Source organism: Ursus arctos, unplaced genomic scaffold (assembly GCF_023065955.2).
Source record: "Ursus arctos isolate Adak ecotype North America unplaced genomic scaffold, UrsArc2.0 scaffold_26, whole genome shotgun sequence".
Taxonomy (NCBI): Eukaryota; Metazoa; Chordata; class Mammalia; order Carnivora; family Ursidae; genus Ursus; species Ursus arctos.
The window spans coordinates 17,924,254-17,939,541 of record NW_026622941.1 but is presented as its reverse complement, the minus strand read 5'-3'; the positions used below and the strand labels follow the sequence as shown (position 1 = coordinate 17,939,541).

Below are 15,288 nucleotides of genomic sequence, written 5' to 3'. Positions count from 1 at the left end.
GAGCACGAGCATGAGCAGGGGGAACAGCAGGCAGAGGGAGAGGGAGAAACAGGCTCCCTGCTGAGCAGGGAGCCAATGCAAGGCTCCATCCGAGACCCTGGGATCATGACCTGAGCTGAAGGCAGACGCTTAACCAAATGAGCCACCCAGGTGTCCCTGAAATGTCTAAATTTAAAGGAGGGTTGAGAACAGGGGCCTGAAGGTATATGGGTGTATAATCTGAATTCAAGTATAATTTACTCTTGTCACTCAAAACATTTTGAATATCAGAATTTCCTATAAACATGTCATTGATTAGCAAAGTTGCAGATCTGTACTGCAGATCTAATTTAGGCCTCCACATGTCCATTTACATAAAATTAGATCTGCAAATCACACCCTTATGCCTTACCCAATTAAACACCTTCCAAGAAGACTCACAGTTACTTGTTACATGCTCTCCTCTCCTAGGGAGCTGATAACAAATTAAAGGGCTGACATGAAACAATACTAAGAGTTTTACTGCTTAAGTTTGAGGTTCTAGTCACTTTTGCATTTGTGATATAAAGACAATTAAGATCATTAAGTAATAGTATTTTTCAAACAAAATTTCCCTACTATTAATCCCCTTTCATAGCTCTTGATCAGTAGAACTAAGTGTAGTATATGGAGACCGAAAGACAAACTGCCCGTATCTGCAAGTCAAATTTTCAAGACTAAGCAGCCAAAATAGAACACGGAGGGGCACGTGGGTGGCTCAGTTGGTTAAGCATCTGCCTGAGGCTCAGGTCTTGGGATCCAGCCCTGCCGCTGGGCTCCCTGCTCAGCAGGGAGCCTGCTTTTCCCTCTGCCTGCTCCTCCCCCTACTTGTACGCAGGCTCTAACAAATAAACAAACAAAATCTTAAAAAAAAAAAAAAAAAAAAAAAAAGAGGCTGAAAACCTCTGGTGAGACTGACAAAAAAAAAAGAATTAAAAAAACCCTACTTCGAATTTAAATTCACTTAAGTTTTACTCTTCTGATTGTATAAATTAATGTAAAATTTTTGAACTTATAAAAAATAAATACTAATAAAATACTATTTTAATATGTCTTAGGCACTGGAGTTCCACACAAAAATTCATTTGGGGAAAAAAATTTCATCCACAACTCAGTCTGTAAATTGTTTTTAGACTGTTTATTTTCTCAACAATAGTCCTCAAAATTGTCAAATTACAAGCTATGAAATGGATAGTACTTTTACATTAAAAGGTTCAAAACAACAAAAACAAAAAACCAGTTAGAAAACATGGAGCTGTATTATATACAAAGTGACAGAGAGGATAAAAAAGTGCCATAAACTTAAAGAATGTAGTAGGAAGGGGCACCTGGCTGGCTCAGTCAGTGGACCATACAACTCTTGATCTGGGGATTATGAATTCAAGCTCCACATTGGGTGCAGAGATTACTTAAAAATAAAATCTTAAAAAAAAAAAAACTACCCACTTCTTTCAGGATCTGGAAGTTACTGATTGAGGTTCCAAAAAAGGACCTCCCTAATCTCTAAAGAATCAAGGCTACTTTATTTTTGTTCTTCAATGAAAACCATATAATCTTTAGAAAGTCTTAGGTTCATAAGCTTCTATCTGACTACTATAAAACAAATATTCTATAATTCTTACTTTAAAAGAATGGAACACATGGGGCGCCTGGGTGGCACAGCGGTTAAGCGTCTGCCTTCCGCTCAGGGCGTGATCCCGGCGTTATGGGATCGAGCCCCACATCAGGCTCCTCCGCTGTGAGCCTGCTTCTTCCTCTCCCACTCCCCCTGCTGTGTTCCCTCTCTTGCTGGCTGTCTCTATCTCTGTCAAATAAATAAATAAAATCTTTTCAAATAAATAAATAAATAAATAAATAAATAAATAAATAAATAAATAAAAGAATGGAACACGGTCCTCCATATGGACTGAAGAAAGTGGCATGAGATAAAGGGAACAAAAATTCTACTGATTTATAAGTTACATTTAACAGGGTCAGAGCAAGCATTATAAATTTACCTTAATTCTAACTGGTAATAGCTTTATATGGAAATAATGTATACTATGTAAAGGTTTCAAGGTATTTATCAAATTGTAGGTAAACAGCATTATATCCACACATCAGGGATTTCTAATCTAATCACAGAACTAGGTAAATTGTTATCTGGCTAACAGGTGATGTTCCTGTTCCTGTGATCTAAGAAATTGTCACTCACTACTAGAATGATTATGTCTCTCCCATGCTTATAATCAAAATTATTAAAGGCTGAAATTCAAAAGAGTGCCAAGCATTTAAGACAAGCCTGTATTCTTGAAAAGTGTGAAGTTGTATACCTGATATTATATGGATAATATGCAACTTTAAGAGTGAAATTCTCCTATTCCTCACCTCCATTTGTTGGAATGGACTATAATTTTGCGCCCTGCTCCTTATTCCAGGCATTGACAATGGGATTGAAAGCCAAAACTAAACCAGTTAAAAGAAACAGGCACTTCAAGAAAATGATGAACTGCCTGCCTGTTAAATTTTATGACTTTCTCTTAAGGAAAAAAAAAAGATCATATAGCTTACTGAATCAAAATTTGCATCACAAAAGGTACTCTATTTAAATCTGAGCTCCTATTCTTTATCACAACAGTTAACACTTACTGAGTTTATTTCCCAAAGATGGCTACACCATATACACTTTCCCACATCCTTTTCTTACGATGCTGGAGGGTCATTATTACCTCCCCCTGAATGTGAACAAATCTGAGACTACTGCAAAAGTGATACTGCAAGACTTACAAGGTGAGATCATAAAACGCAATACTATAGCTTCAGCCTGACTCACTCTTGGGACACACAACTTGGGAAACCAGAACTACCACGTAAAGAAATCTGGCTCCCCTGAAGCCACCATGCTCAAGAGATCTCATGAAAAAACTACACAGAGCTAGAGAGAGATGCCAGGAAGTCTCAGCTGTTTCAGTCTTCTCAGCCCAGACACCACACATATGACAGATAGGTAAGTGGGTAAGTGAGTTTTCTGGTGATTACAGTTCCCCAGCCTTTATACTGTTCTAAACCGACACCAAGTAGAGCAGGAATGATCTAACCCTACCCAGCCCAGCTCAGCTCTTAGATTTGTAAGCAAAATAATTGTTTTAAATCATTAAATGTTGGAGTTGGTTGTCATGTAGCCATAGAAACTGGAAGAATGCTTGACATGTATTAACCCATTTAATGTTTACATCAACCACATAAGATAGGTATAATTAGTATCCTCATCTTAACAAAGGAGACTGAGACACAGATATTATGTGATTGCCCAAAGTCACACAAATACAAAACACTAATGCCAAACAACTCAGTTGCCACATTTATACAAAGGAAAAATGTGAGCAAACCACAGATTTGAGAAATACTGAAATGCAGCCCATCATATGTCAAAATAACAGTTTCAATTGGTGCACACATACAAAAAGTTATTTGCTTTTGTACATCCATTAACACACACAACACAAAAAATATTTAATATTTACATATAATTTGATTCTTTGAGGCAGATAGTTTTGGTAACAAGATAAACTATTAAATTTGATTTCTGGGGCACCTAGGTGGCTCAGTTGGTTAAATGCCCCACTCTTGATTTTGGCTCAAGTCATGATCTCAGGGTTGTGAGATCGAGCCCCGAATCTGGCTCTGAGCTGGGCACAGAGCCTGCTTAAGATTCTCTCCCTCTCCCTCTGCCCCTCCTCTCTCTCTCAACCCCCCCCCCCCAATCCTACAAGTCAATTAGCTTCATAAAAAAATTAATTCAAGGTCATAGAAAGCAACACTATCCTCAGGTAGAACTTATCCCAAATTTAGAACTTAAGCCACTAGAACAGATAGGAGCCTAACAGCATCAACATAAATTTCAACTTCAAATATTCATTTGTCTGGGGACAAAGGGGCAGTCACTTTGGTTTTTCTCTATCAAGAACAAATTGTAAATTATGGAATTGGGTTTTAAATGGGATTAAGGAATTTGGATCACATCAGATTTCTGTAAGGCCACCTGGTTTTGCCTTCCAAACTGCTATGGTGCTGTATGCTTTTAGATCTTTAAACTCAGAAGCAATCAGAAAAAATAAGTAAAGGGATGTGTGGGTGGCTCAGTCAGTTAAGTGTCTGCCTTCAGCTCAGGTCATGCTTCCAGGATCCTGGGATCAAGTCCCACATAGGGCTCCTTGCTCAGCAGGGAGTCTGCTTCTCCCTCTGCCAGCCGCTCCCCCTGCTTCAGCTCATAAATAAATAAATAAATAAATAAATAAATAAATAAATAAATAAAATATAGGTAAAAAAGAAAAAAGTAAAGACAAGTGTTTGTTTTATTACATGCATTATATATGCTCAAGTCAATTTCCCTAAGGCCCTCCCTACTCATCTAAGATGGAAAGAATTCTGCTTCCTTCTAATCTGCTCGATTTGTACTGTGAATCACCTGAAAGACTCATTCAGAGTAAATTCCTAAGCCCAGGTAGTATAGTGCCTTGCACACAGTAAATGCTCACATACTTATAGGGACAAATTTAAGTAGGACTTTTAAGGCAAGTAAAATATATGGCTTTGTCATACTGAGATAATCATAAAAATTAATTGGAGGCACACTAAAAATCATTAGCCAAAACCAAGATATTATTATTACTATTGTTACTGTAATTACAAGCTATTATCACTGTAATTTAAAAAGCTAAAATGGGTTTTTCTAATCAAGAAAAAGACTACTCTCCATCCCTACAATTATTTCTCTGAATAAAAACAAAAGATTCTTTCCCCAAGACCCAGCAGCATTCACTAAATTGGTCAAAAGGGACTTTATGCAAGAATGATGAAATATAGCCTATGGAAAACAAGTAGGCTGCATTCTTACATTACCACTGTGAACATCATTTTAAATTTGCTTCTCATTTCTAGTCTATTGCTCTTTAAGATTACTCCACCCACATTTTTCACGCCGTTTAAGACCAGATCAGCAAGCAATTACCTTCAAAAAGACTGTAATACTAGAAACATTCTATTTCAGTGTAATTACATTATAAGGAGTTACCTTTCCCTTCTTTTTTTTAATCTTTTACCTTCAAAAAGATTTCCAGGAAAATGCTTATATGCAAAGACAGTATGTAAAAAATCTGTTATGAAGACTAACACCCATTTTATAAGAAGCAATCACATTTACTTGATTTTTTTTAGTGTTAAATCATAAAAATGATTTTATCAAATGATTTCAGTACACATATTTCTGGCAAAAAAGCCTACAGGAGTCCTCAACACCTCAACAGACATGTTCAAATGACTGCCAACACGAACATAAAGCACTAAAAAATCTACTGCTGATTCATCCACTCTTGGTACTTTAACAAATATTTATAAAAAGCAATGACAAAAATTTTATAATTTAGCAATGATATAGTAAATATATTTACTGAGAAATACAAACACCCTTCTAACGTCTCCGTATTTTCTCTAATTAGTAACACTTCACCTTTCTAGAAATTTGAAACATAAATGAAAACCAGAAAGCAAGACAGGGACTTCGAAAAGCATTAAACTTAAAATGCCAATAAAGACTCTCTATTCCCCTGAAGACTGAATAACTACAAACTCAGAAATCAATTTTTATACTTCATAGTCTTAAAAAGGGATCTAGGCTATGTATATTATAATTACCAATGAAAATGAGGCCCAGAAATGTAGATGAATTCAAGCTCCTAAGTTATTCTTTGCAAAAGAGTTGAAATTTAAACTAGCCACTGACTTAATACTATTTTAATTAAACTTCCTCAGTCAAATTTGGTTACAAGAGTCATATGGGCAGTATAGTAACCAGGAGCACTTCCTCGCCTCATTAGTTGTTTGTGAGGATGCAATGAACTGAATTTCATAAAATCCTTCCAATAAGCTCAACAGTCTCACATTCATAAGCAAAGTACAGAATAGTAGTTTTCTTCTAAAATAGTATCTAAATTTATTTTTTGTTGGGAAACAAAATATTAGTTGGGGAAGTCTGCTTTTTAAATTTTTCAAAAATCACGACTTTTTTCAAATACTGTTTCTACATATGCTGTTGAACTGGGAGAGAGGGTACCTGGTGGCTCAGTCATAAAAGCATGAGACTCTTGATCTTGGGGTTGTGAGTCTGAGCACCACGATGGGTGTAGAGATTGCTTAAAATAAGTAAACCAACTTAAAGAATTGGGGAAGATATAAGGCACAGAATGGTTCTCCTTCCTGTTTCATACAGTCATGATAGTGAAAAAGAAGAAACATGTATCAGGTACATCCACATTCAGTTGAATTCAACCAATTACTGAGTTCTGAATATAAGCAGTACAATAGGTGAGTACAACTGGTAAGTAATGGAAGTATAAAAATAAGTAGAACCAGATTTTAATTCTTAAAAATGTTATAGCCTAGAAAAGACAAACAAATGGATATTTCAATACAACACCATAAATTATGGTGATTCTTGAACCCAGAAGAACCAATGTAAAGTATCTCTGAGATCCTGGATATAGCAAAGCCATGCTTGCAATATTCTGGGTTATCGAAAGGATAAAACAGAGCATTTGCCAAGTCCACATCAGAATCATCACATTTGAGCTTCAAATTATTTTATATTGTTTAAAACCTCACTTTTAAGAAAAAGAATCAATCTGAAGTTCAGAGAAATGAAATGATTTGCAAGCAGTCTCTAGTAAAGCTGATACTATAATATCAATTACTTATTCTCACCGAAGTTTTCTTTCCACATCTATGTGCATAAGAAGTGGAAGCATAAATGACTCTATGAATTAAATACAGCCCTAGGCCCTTTACACACTCCATCTCATTTAATCACAACACTAAGATATTCTATTTTACAGGTAGGGAAACAACATCTGAGAAGTTAAATTATAATTCCTTCTAAGTTAAGGTTCATGCTCCTTCACTACCCAACTTTTCCTTGAATTATTTTAGTGATGGATGTGTCTGGAAAAATAAGCAAGCTATTGTTCCAATGAAATCCTCAAGAAAAAAAAAATTTTACTCAGAAATAACATAATATTTTTCTTATAAGCCACTCAGGAAATTAGTTTTTCTTTCCTTTGATTTAATTTCCCAAGCATGACTTTTTCCCCAACTTGTACCCTAGTTCAAGTCTCTTCATTTCACATCTGTACTATTCCTATCACTTCCTAATTGGTCTCCCAGCTCCCAAAATTAACTCTCTACCTTTGCCACATTTTTCTGTAACACAGGAGTTTCATCATTCATCCAAAACGCACTGAAGAATACCTAAGAGTGCCTGGCTGGCTCGGTCGGTAGAGCATGCAACTCTTGATCTTGGGATTGTAAATCTGAGCCCCACATTGGGTAGAGAGATCACTTAAAAATAAAATCACTGAGCCTGGGTGGCTCAGTTGTTAAGCATCTGTCTTCGGTTCAGGTCATGATCCCAGTGTCCTGGGATCGAGCCCCGCATCAGGCTCCCTACTCGGTGAGCCTGCTTTTCCCTTTCCCTCTGCATGCTCCCCCTGCTTGTGCCCTCTCTCTTTCAAATAAATAAATAAATAAAACAGAATAAAATCTTTTAAAAAAAAACACAAAAGAACACCTAAAATAAGCATCAGGCACTGTGCCAGATGCTGTGAATAGAACAATGATCAAAAGAGACATGATTCCTATTCTCAAGAAGCATAAACTCTAGCAGGAGAGATAAACAGTAAATGACTCAAATTGTAACAAGGGCAATGAAGAACTTGGGAGTGCTAGCATTGTGCCTAACAAAGAAATCAGGGATAGTCTGCCTATGAAAATGTTTGAGGTAAAACCTGAATGTGATTAGGAGTTACAAAGAGAAGTTGGGGAGAGGCAAAAGAAACTGATTCACAAACCTACACTGACAAAATGCCCACATCTGTTATTGGCATGAAAAATCCCACTTTAGCTATTCTTATTTCCCAGTTCCAATGTGGATCCTCTGACCTAGGCAGGAAGTCTCCTGTCTATGGTAGGCTCTTTTCTTCCTATATTTCATTTAGGCTTTCTAAAAATTTCTCCTCCAGTCCCCTGGATGGCTCAGTAGGTTAATAAGCCTCTGCCATCAGCTCAGGTCATGATCCCACGGTCCCACTCTCTGCTCACAGCAGGGGGGTCTGCTTCTCCCTTTTCCTCTGCCCCTCCTCCTTGCTTGTGTTCTCTCTCTCTCTCAAATAAATAAATCTTTAAAAAAAAAAAAATCTCATCACTCATCTAACCCTTAACTCCAACCCCCTCCCCACAAAAACTTTAACCACTGACTACAATACTTCCCAGTGTTTATTTTAATGTACTGTGCACAAACACTTAACAGAAAAACTAAAAAACAATGGAATCATCTTTTTAGTCTTCTCATTATAAACTAAGTATCTGGGGGCGCCTGGCTGGCTCAGTCTGTAGAGCACTTAACCTCAGGGTAGTGAGCTCAAGCCCCACACTGGGCATGCAGCCTACTTTAAAAAATAAACACTGGGGAGGCACCACCGTATTTCTTTCTTATCACTAGATAGAGCACCATGCTAGCCAACAAAGTAAATGTGCAAAATATGATTTTTTTTAAACATTGATACATCCCTCTGATCTTCTCTGATGCCCAAAATTGTCTATTTAGTTACAAGGCCAATATATCCATGATTTTCACAAATGCAAACTATCAGTCATAAAAATGAACTCAGTATGTTATTAGATCACTGTAAATCCATTACCATTACTAGAAAATACACTCCAAAGATTTTTACTAATAGGTCAGTAGCTTTACTTACATATTAAAAACTATTAAATGGCCTTTTAGGTCAACCACTGAAAATACATATGTGTGTGTGTGTGTGTGTGTGTGTGTGTTAAAGCTGATTAAAACGTAAATTTTGCAATGGAATATTTGGCCTGGCATATCCTTTTGCAAGTTTCTGCAGCACTCATTTACAGATACTTGCCACACACAAATTTAACAGTTGGTCTAATACTTTCTGGCATTCAGAGCTGATATGGCTTCATAACAACGAGATCATTACTAGCTATTTCTAGTTCATTTGTGCAGTTTGCCCACTCGTGAAGTCAGGGGTTTTGTTTTACTCATTGCTCTGTACCCTGCACCTGGAATACTACCCGGCCACAAAAGGAAGGGGTTCTATGTATGCCATAAACATTTAAAATAATCTGTGTGCTGGGACACCGGGGTGGCTCAGTCGGTTAAGCTTCTGTCTTTGGCTCAGGTCATGACCCCAGGATCTTGGGATCGAGTCCTACATCGGGCTCCTTGCTTGGCGGGGAGCCTGCTTTTCCCTCTGCCTGCTGCTCCCCCTGCTTGTGTACACCTCCCCAGCAAATAAATAGATAAAATCTTTAATAAAATAGATTATGTGCCAAATACTCTTCATGTAATCCCCATAACAATCTTACAGGATAGTTAACTATTACTGGCCCCCTTTTGCAGATGAGAAACCTGAATAGTAAAATGGTAAATAACTTAAATAACTGTCCCATAGTCACCCAGTTTAAGTGAGAGCCAGAATTCAAACCACACATTCCGACTCAAATCACAGTCTTAAACCACCGCTCTCCCTACACCTTCTCCCTCTTTAACTTCAAAATTTCCACTTTGATAAAATGTTATGCATTTTTATACAGTAAATGCACTCACGCATTTAATCATTTAGGAGGGGCACCTGCGTGGCTCAGTCCGTTAAGTGTCTGCCTTTTGCCTTTAGCTCAAGTTTATGATCCCAGGTGGGATTGAGCCCAGCATTGGGCTCCCTGCTCTGTGGGGAGCCTGCTTCTCCCTCTCCCCGCTGCTCCCCTCCTGTGCTTTCTCTCACTCTCTCACCCGCTGTCAAATAAATATCTTTTAAAAAACAAACAATGATTTAGGAAAAAAACCCTGTGGTGACTATCCATTTCAGATTTTCCACACTCGAACTCATTTATAAAAATATGTTTACAGAAATTCACAATTTCAGAACTGTCCCAACATTTTTTTTGATAGAATTGTCCACAACCACTTAATAAACATTTATTATGCACCTCTGGATCTCCTCTAAGTTAGCAGATTGTTTTTGTTTTAAGATTTTATTTATTTATTTTGGGGGGGGCACGTGCACGTGAGCAGGGAGAGAGACAGAGGGAAGAGAGAGAAAATCTCAAGCAGACTCCATGCTCAGTGCAGAGCCCCACATAGGGCTGAATCCCACAACCCTGAGATCATGACCTGGGCAGACAGCAGGAGTCAAGAGTCGGATGCTTAACCGACTGAGCCACCCAGACGCCCCTTGTATTTTTTTTTTAATGTAAACTCTACTCCCAACATGGGGCTTGAACTCATGAGCCTGAGATCGAGTCATAAGCTCTACCAACTGAGCCAGCCAGGCGCCCCTAAAATTGGTAGTTCTTAACTTAGACCAAACTCTTTTGAAAATCTTATAGCTGCTGACATCCTCTCAGAAAAATCACATAAATTTTGCATAGGATCTCATGGGCTTTATTGGAGTACACTGACCCAGTAACTTTAAACTTACCAATACCAAATACAATGATCCAACCAAAGGCACTAATTCCCGGCCCTCAGTTTATAGTCTCCTTTATATAAATTCAACTGTGGCTATTTCCATTTAATTGTAATAATTAGTTAAGTACTCACCATATCCCAAGGTACTGTGTTTAGATCTAAATGAGCTAAACTGCGCCCGTTCTCAAAAATACCACTGTACAACAAAAAGGATGAAGCATTCAAATAACATAGATTCTTCAGAAAAGCTCATAGGACTCTTACTAGAAATTCGTTTGGTCTTTAGAATACCTTTATGGTAAAACCTAACCCTTTTTCGTAGTTAAGGAACTGAGGCTCCAAGATTTAACTTAAAGTCATAATACAGACAGCAATACAAAGATCTGAATTCAGACTAACTCAGATTACATGCTCTATATACAGCTGCAGAGATATTCTATATCCCACCACCTACAGAACAGAACCATAAGCAGGGAGGGGAAAAAATAAAAAATACGTCTATGGGAATTAAAAGGAAAAAGAAATTAAAGCCAGGACTTACTGTGGCATTTTGACAGGTTTTGAAAGGTGGCCTTAGTGAACAAAATCTGAAGGAATTATTGTGTGACAGGGAATGAATGAAAAGAAAAATAGGAAAAACTCATCTGCTAAAGGAAAACATAGGACGAATTAAAAAGTAAGTATTTTAGGTCATAAAAAGACTTCGTGGCTTCTTCCTTGCTCTTTCAGATCACTTGCTCTGAGGGGAAATAGCTGCTATGTTATGAGGACACACAGATATTGACTTGGTGAGTAAATGAAGCATCATGCCAAGAGCTACAGTAAGTGAGCCATCCTGGAAACACATTTCTAGCCCCAGTCAAATCTTCAGATGACTGCAGTGCTGGCCAACCTTTTCACTGCAACCTCATAAAACCCTGGGCCAGAACCACCCAGCTAAGCCTCTCCACTCCTGACTCTCAGAAACCTCAACCAATAACAAATGTCTGTTTCTTTAAGTTGCTAAATTTGAAAGAAATGTATTACATAACAATAAACAGCTAATACAATTGGCAAGGCGTGAAATTTGACTTTGTTTACATTTAGAGTCAATGCGGTTTTGTGCTAGGAACTAGGGCAAAACCTACACCTTGGAATTAAAAGTCTCACAGCAATATGCAATAGCCCATCTTCCACAATACTCAGTAAAAGTCCAGCACACAGTAAATTCCTGTTTGGTTAGCAAATCAACTTACACACAGGATTCTCTAGCTGACTCAACACAGTAGTCCTAATTTTTCTTCAAAGTAAAATGACCCCCTAGAATCTCTCAATAAATTCAATCCTTAAGTCTGTAGTTTTTTCATGATTTTGTTTTGGGCACAGAGCCATGCCTTCCTTTACTGGGAGTTACAGGTCATCAATGAAAACTGAGACCTACTAAAAGCTTTTTTCCCTAAATTTAATCAAAATAAAAAGGTAGCTAAAAGAATGATTTTAAGAGACTAGGGACAGTTGCTTAAGAGTTGAAGAGGTAACTACATCATCGTGAAGTATGAGCAAAAATTACTTTACATAAAAGTATTGTATTGCCTCAACCATACAGATCCTTAACAAATCTTGATGATAACTTCAGCAAGTAGCCTTCTGGCATTAATAACGATTTAGAAATTTAGCCTCCATATTAGATCTTCCCAATCATACTACTAAGAAATTGGGCAATATTAGCCTGTTTTCCCAGCCATCAGAGCAATGTCAGTTACACCTCAGTTTGCAACTGCTAAGACTGGGATTCCAAATTTTGATCCACAAAATGGTAAAGGCCTGTGGCCTTTCTTGATCATTAAGTTTCACACCATATGCCTTTCCCTATCACCACATCCTTACACACGCACTTTTGACATCTGAATTTACCCAGAAAGGCTGATAAAAGTGGCTGAAAGTGGTCTTGGCTTTTCAAAATAAGTCTTGGCTTCTGTTCTAGTTGGGGGGCATGAGGGAGAATATATATATATATATATATGTATATGTGTATATATATATATATATGTGTGTGTGTATGACAACCACAAAAGTAGTTCTTATCAATTCACTTATACAGAAAAGGTAAGAATCTTTCAATGTATAATCTGATTCAATAGCTAGAACTAATTTGAAAACTAAAAAAATTTCAGAAATATTTTAAATTCTAAAATTCTATTTAAAAATTAATTAGTCTCTGAATAAAAAGGTGGTAATTATTTTTTAAAAGGCGGTAATTTTTTAAAAAGCAGTTAACCTTAGATTCGAAGTAGAAAAAAAGCTAGTTTATAGTGGTCTCAAACAGCTAAATATTCCCCTAAAGAAAATAAATTACGTATCAACATAAAGGTTTTCTAACTTTACCAAAATAAACATACTAATACCCTTACTCTGGTTTTGAATAACTTTCTCATGGAGAAAATAATCAATGTTTTTGTACCAAGGGTCATTTATTCATTTTATAAATTAGTCACTTTTCACCACACAACACTTCCAATACATATGTCTGTAAACTGACACCTTGGATCATGAGCTTTAATATCTAAGTCTTTATATTTAAATGTTTCTTAAAAAGAAGCTCTTACAGTTAAAATAATTAAGACATTTAAATTCTAAAGTATGTTAACTCAAAAGTATGATCTAATTTCAAAGTAAAAAAAAAAAAACTGAATAGGCATTCTAAAAGAAACAGTAAATTCTAATAAAATCATTTTGATAGGAATGCCCCAAGTTTTTTAAAAGCACTTTAAAACCACGACATCCTTCCATCAGTCACAAAAATAAAAGCCTCCTACCATGAAATCAATTTATAAAATCCACATAGATTAGTGTAATCTCAGGACAGTTCATAAGAACTATGAATCCTTTCCAAATTTAAAAGGACTCTTAAAAAAAAAATTAAAGGCAACAAGGGGGCATTTAAGAATGACGATTAATATCACCACATCCAGTTTCACTAGCAAAGCTTTTTCATACAAGTTAAATCTATTACCCTGAAACAGTAAAATGATTACAATATTTTGTAGTCTCTAATGTTTAAGCGTTAAGAAAAGCAAGTATGTTTGATTATCAAATTTTAACTTTATTTGGACTTGTGGCACTAATATCTTACTCTGAAATATGATGTAGAAATTAGATATTCCAGTGAATATCTTATAAATATGAAATGAAGCCAAAACTCCACTTCCTGAAATATTACTTGACCAACAGTTCATCATCTCCTAAAGGGATGTAGCAGATAGAAATTAACTCAAAAAAAAAAAAAATTCTGACACATACAGCTTGTTGTTTAAGGTGAAGTATTCTAACTCTGGTGAAGTGAAAATAACAGGGGGCTTGAGAACCTTTGTTCGGATCCAGCTCTACCACTACTTCCATTCTAGGCTTACTGTTTTGAGTAAGACACTCAACTTGGTTCTTCATCTGTTAAATGGAAGTCAAAATCATTCCTATCTTGCACCAGAGTTGTGAGAATGGGCTAGACATTTAAATTGTGCAGTGCTAAGCGTGTATGTGTGTACCCACACGCGCTAGATAAATGGAAGAACTGTAGTAGATGCTAACTGTATAAACTGATGTCAACTTTCAAATATCTACTGGTACCAATGAAGGAGGATATAATAAAATGATAAATAACATATGCTTCATTGTGTGGTTCACATCAATTTTTAATTGTCTCGCAGATTCTCCTTCCTGATGTGCCTATCTAGTTCAGCACAATTTCTCTAGGGTTTGTACAGTCTATTTTATTAAAAAAGTACATTAAAAACCAATTAATTAAAATACGAAGTTTTCCAAAGTGATCAGAAGTAATGATAATAACAAATGAAACATACTAATGCAATAAATTTTAAAGTCTTGGAAAAAGTTAAGCGCTTTTTTGTCAGTATCCACGTTATTTCTAACAAGCTTTAGAAAAAAAAGCTACTAATTTCTTCAGAGATCTTTCCATACATGACTTTAAATACTATCCTCTAAAATCATGACATTCATGCTAAAGCCTTATTATATAAAGATTATAAACCACATGCTATCATGATGTACCTTCCAGACTGTATTTTATTACGATTCCAATTCTTTGATTCCGTAAAATTATTTCAGAGAACATCAATTCATTCTTTTCTACAATAATTTATACGTGTTTTAAACTTTCTCCCAGATTTAATCACACACAAAAGAAGTTATTAAAATCACTTTGAGACTATATTAATGACTACACATGCGGAATTTTAGGAGCACTGATTAAATATAAAAGACCAGTCTTTCCCTTAAGTAGTGAAAAGTGATAGCTGGGGGTCTCTTCCCTGAACAAGGAAGTTCTGTTAAATCCAGGCAAGACCAGCCATGTTGGAAAACACTTGTCAATTATAGTTCTGACAAGTGTTCGCGAACACGGTTGGATGAAGCTAACCTTGTGTACCGAAGTGTGTACATCAAGGCTCTCTTCAGCTCCGCAAGAGGATTTGGGCCTACTTTGAGGGCTGTTTCTGAGTTAGAGCTGTCCGTAGGTCCGTAAAGAGTGCAGAGTCGAGGGGAAAGAGGGCGGGGAAAGGAGAGTTGGGGGGGAATTGGTTTGAGAGTTGGAAGCGGCTATCCGCAACGAGAGGGGCGCGGCGACCAGGAGAGATTTCCGAGTTGAGAGCCTGGGGGAGGGGCCGAAGATTCGGGGAGCAGGGGGATCTCAGCAAAAAGTCCCTTTGGCCCCTCTGAGGGGCACGCGAGTGTAAAAGGTAGAAGGGAAGGGA

The 15,288-nt window shown here is 36.9% G+C and overlaps 1 protein-coding gene across 11 annotated transcripts in view; it reads right to left on the bottom strand.

The window, feature by feature from the left end:
* AEBP2 (AE binding protein 2) overlaps nt 1–15,288 on the bottom strand; it is a 133,898-nt gene that overhangs the window by 117,824 nt on the left and 786 nt on the right. The gene's annotated exons all lie outside the window — the stretch shown is intronic.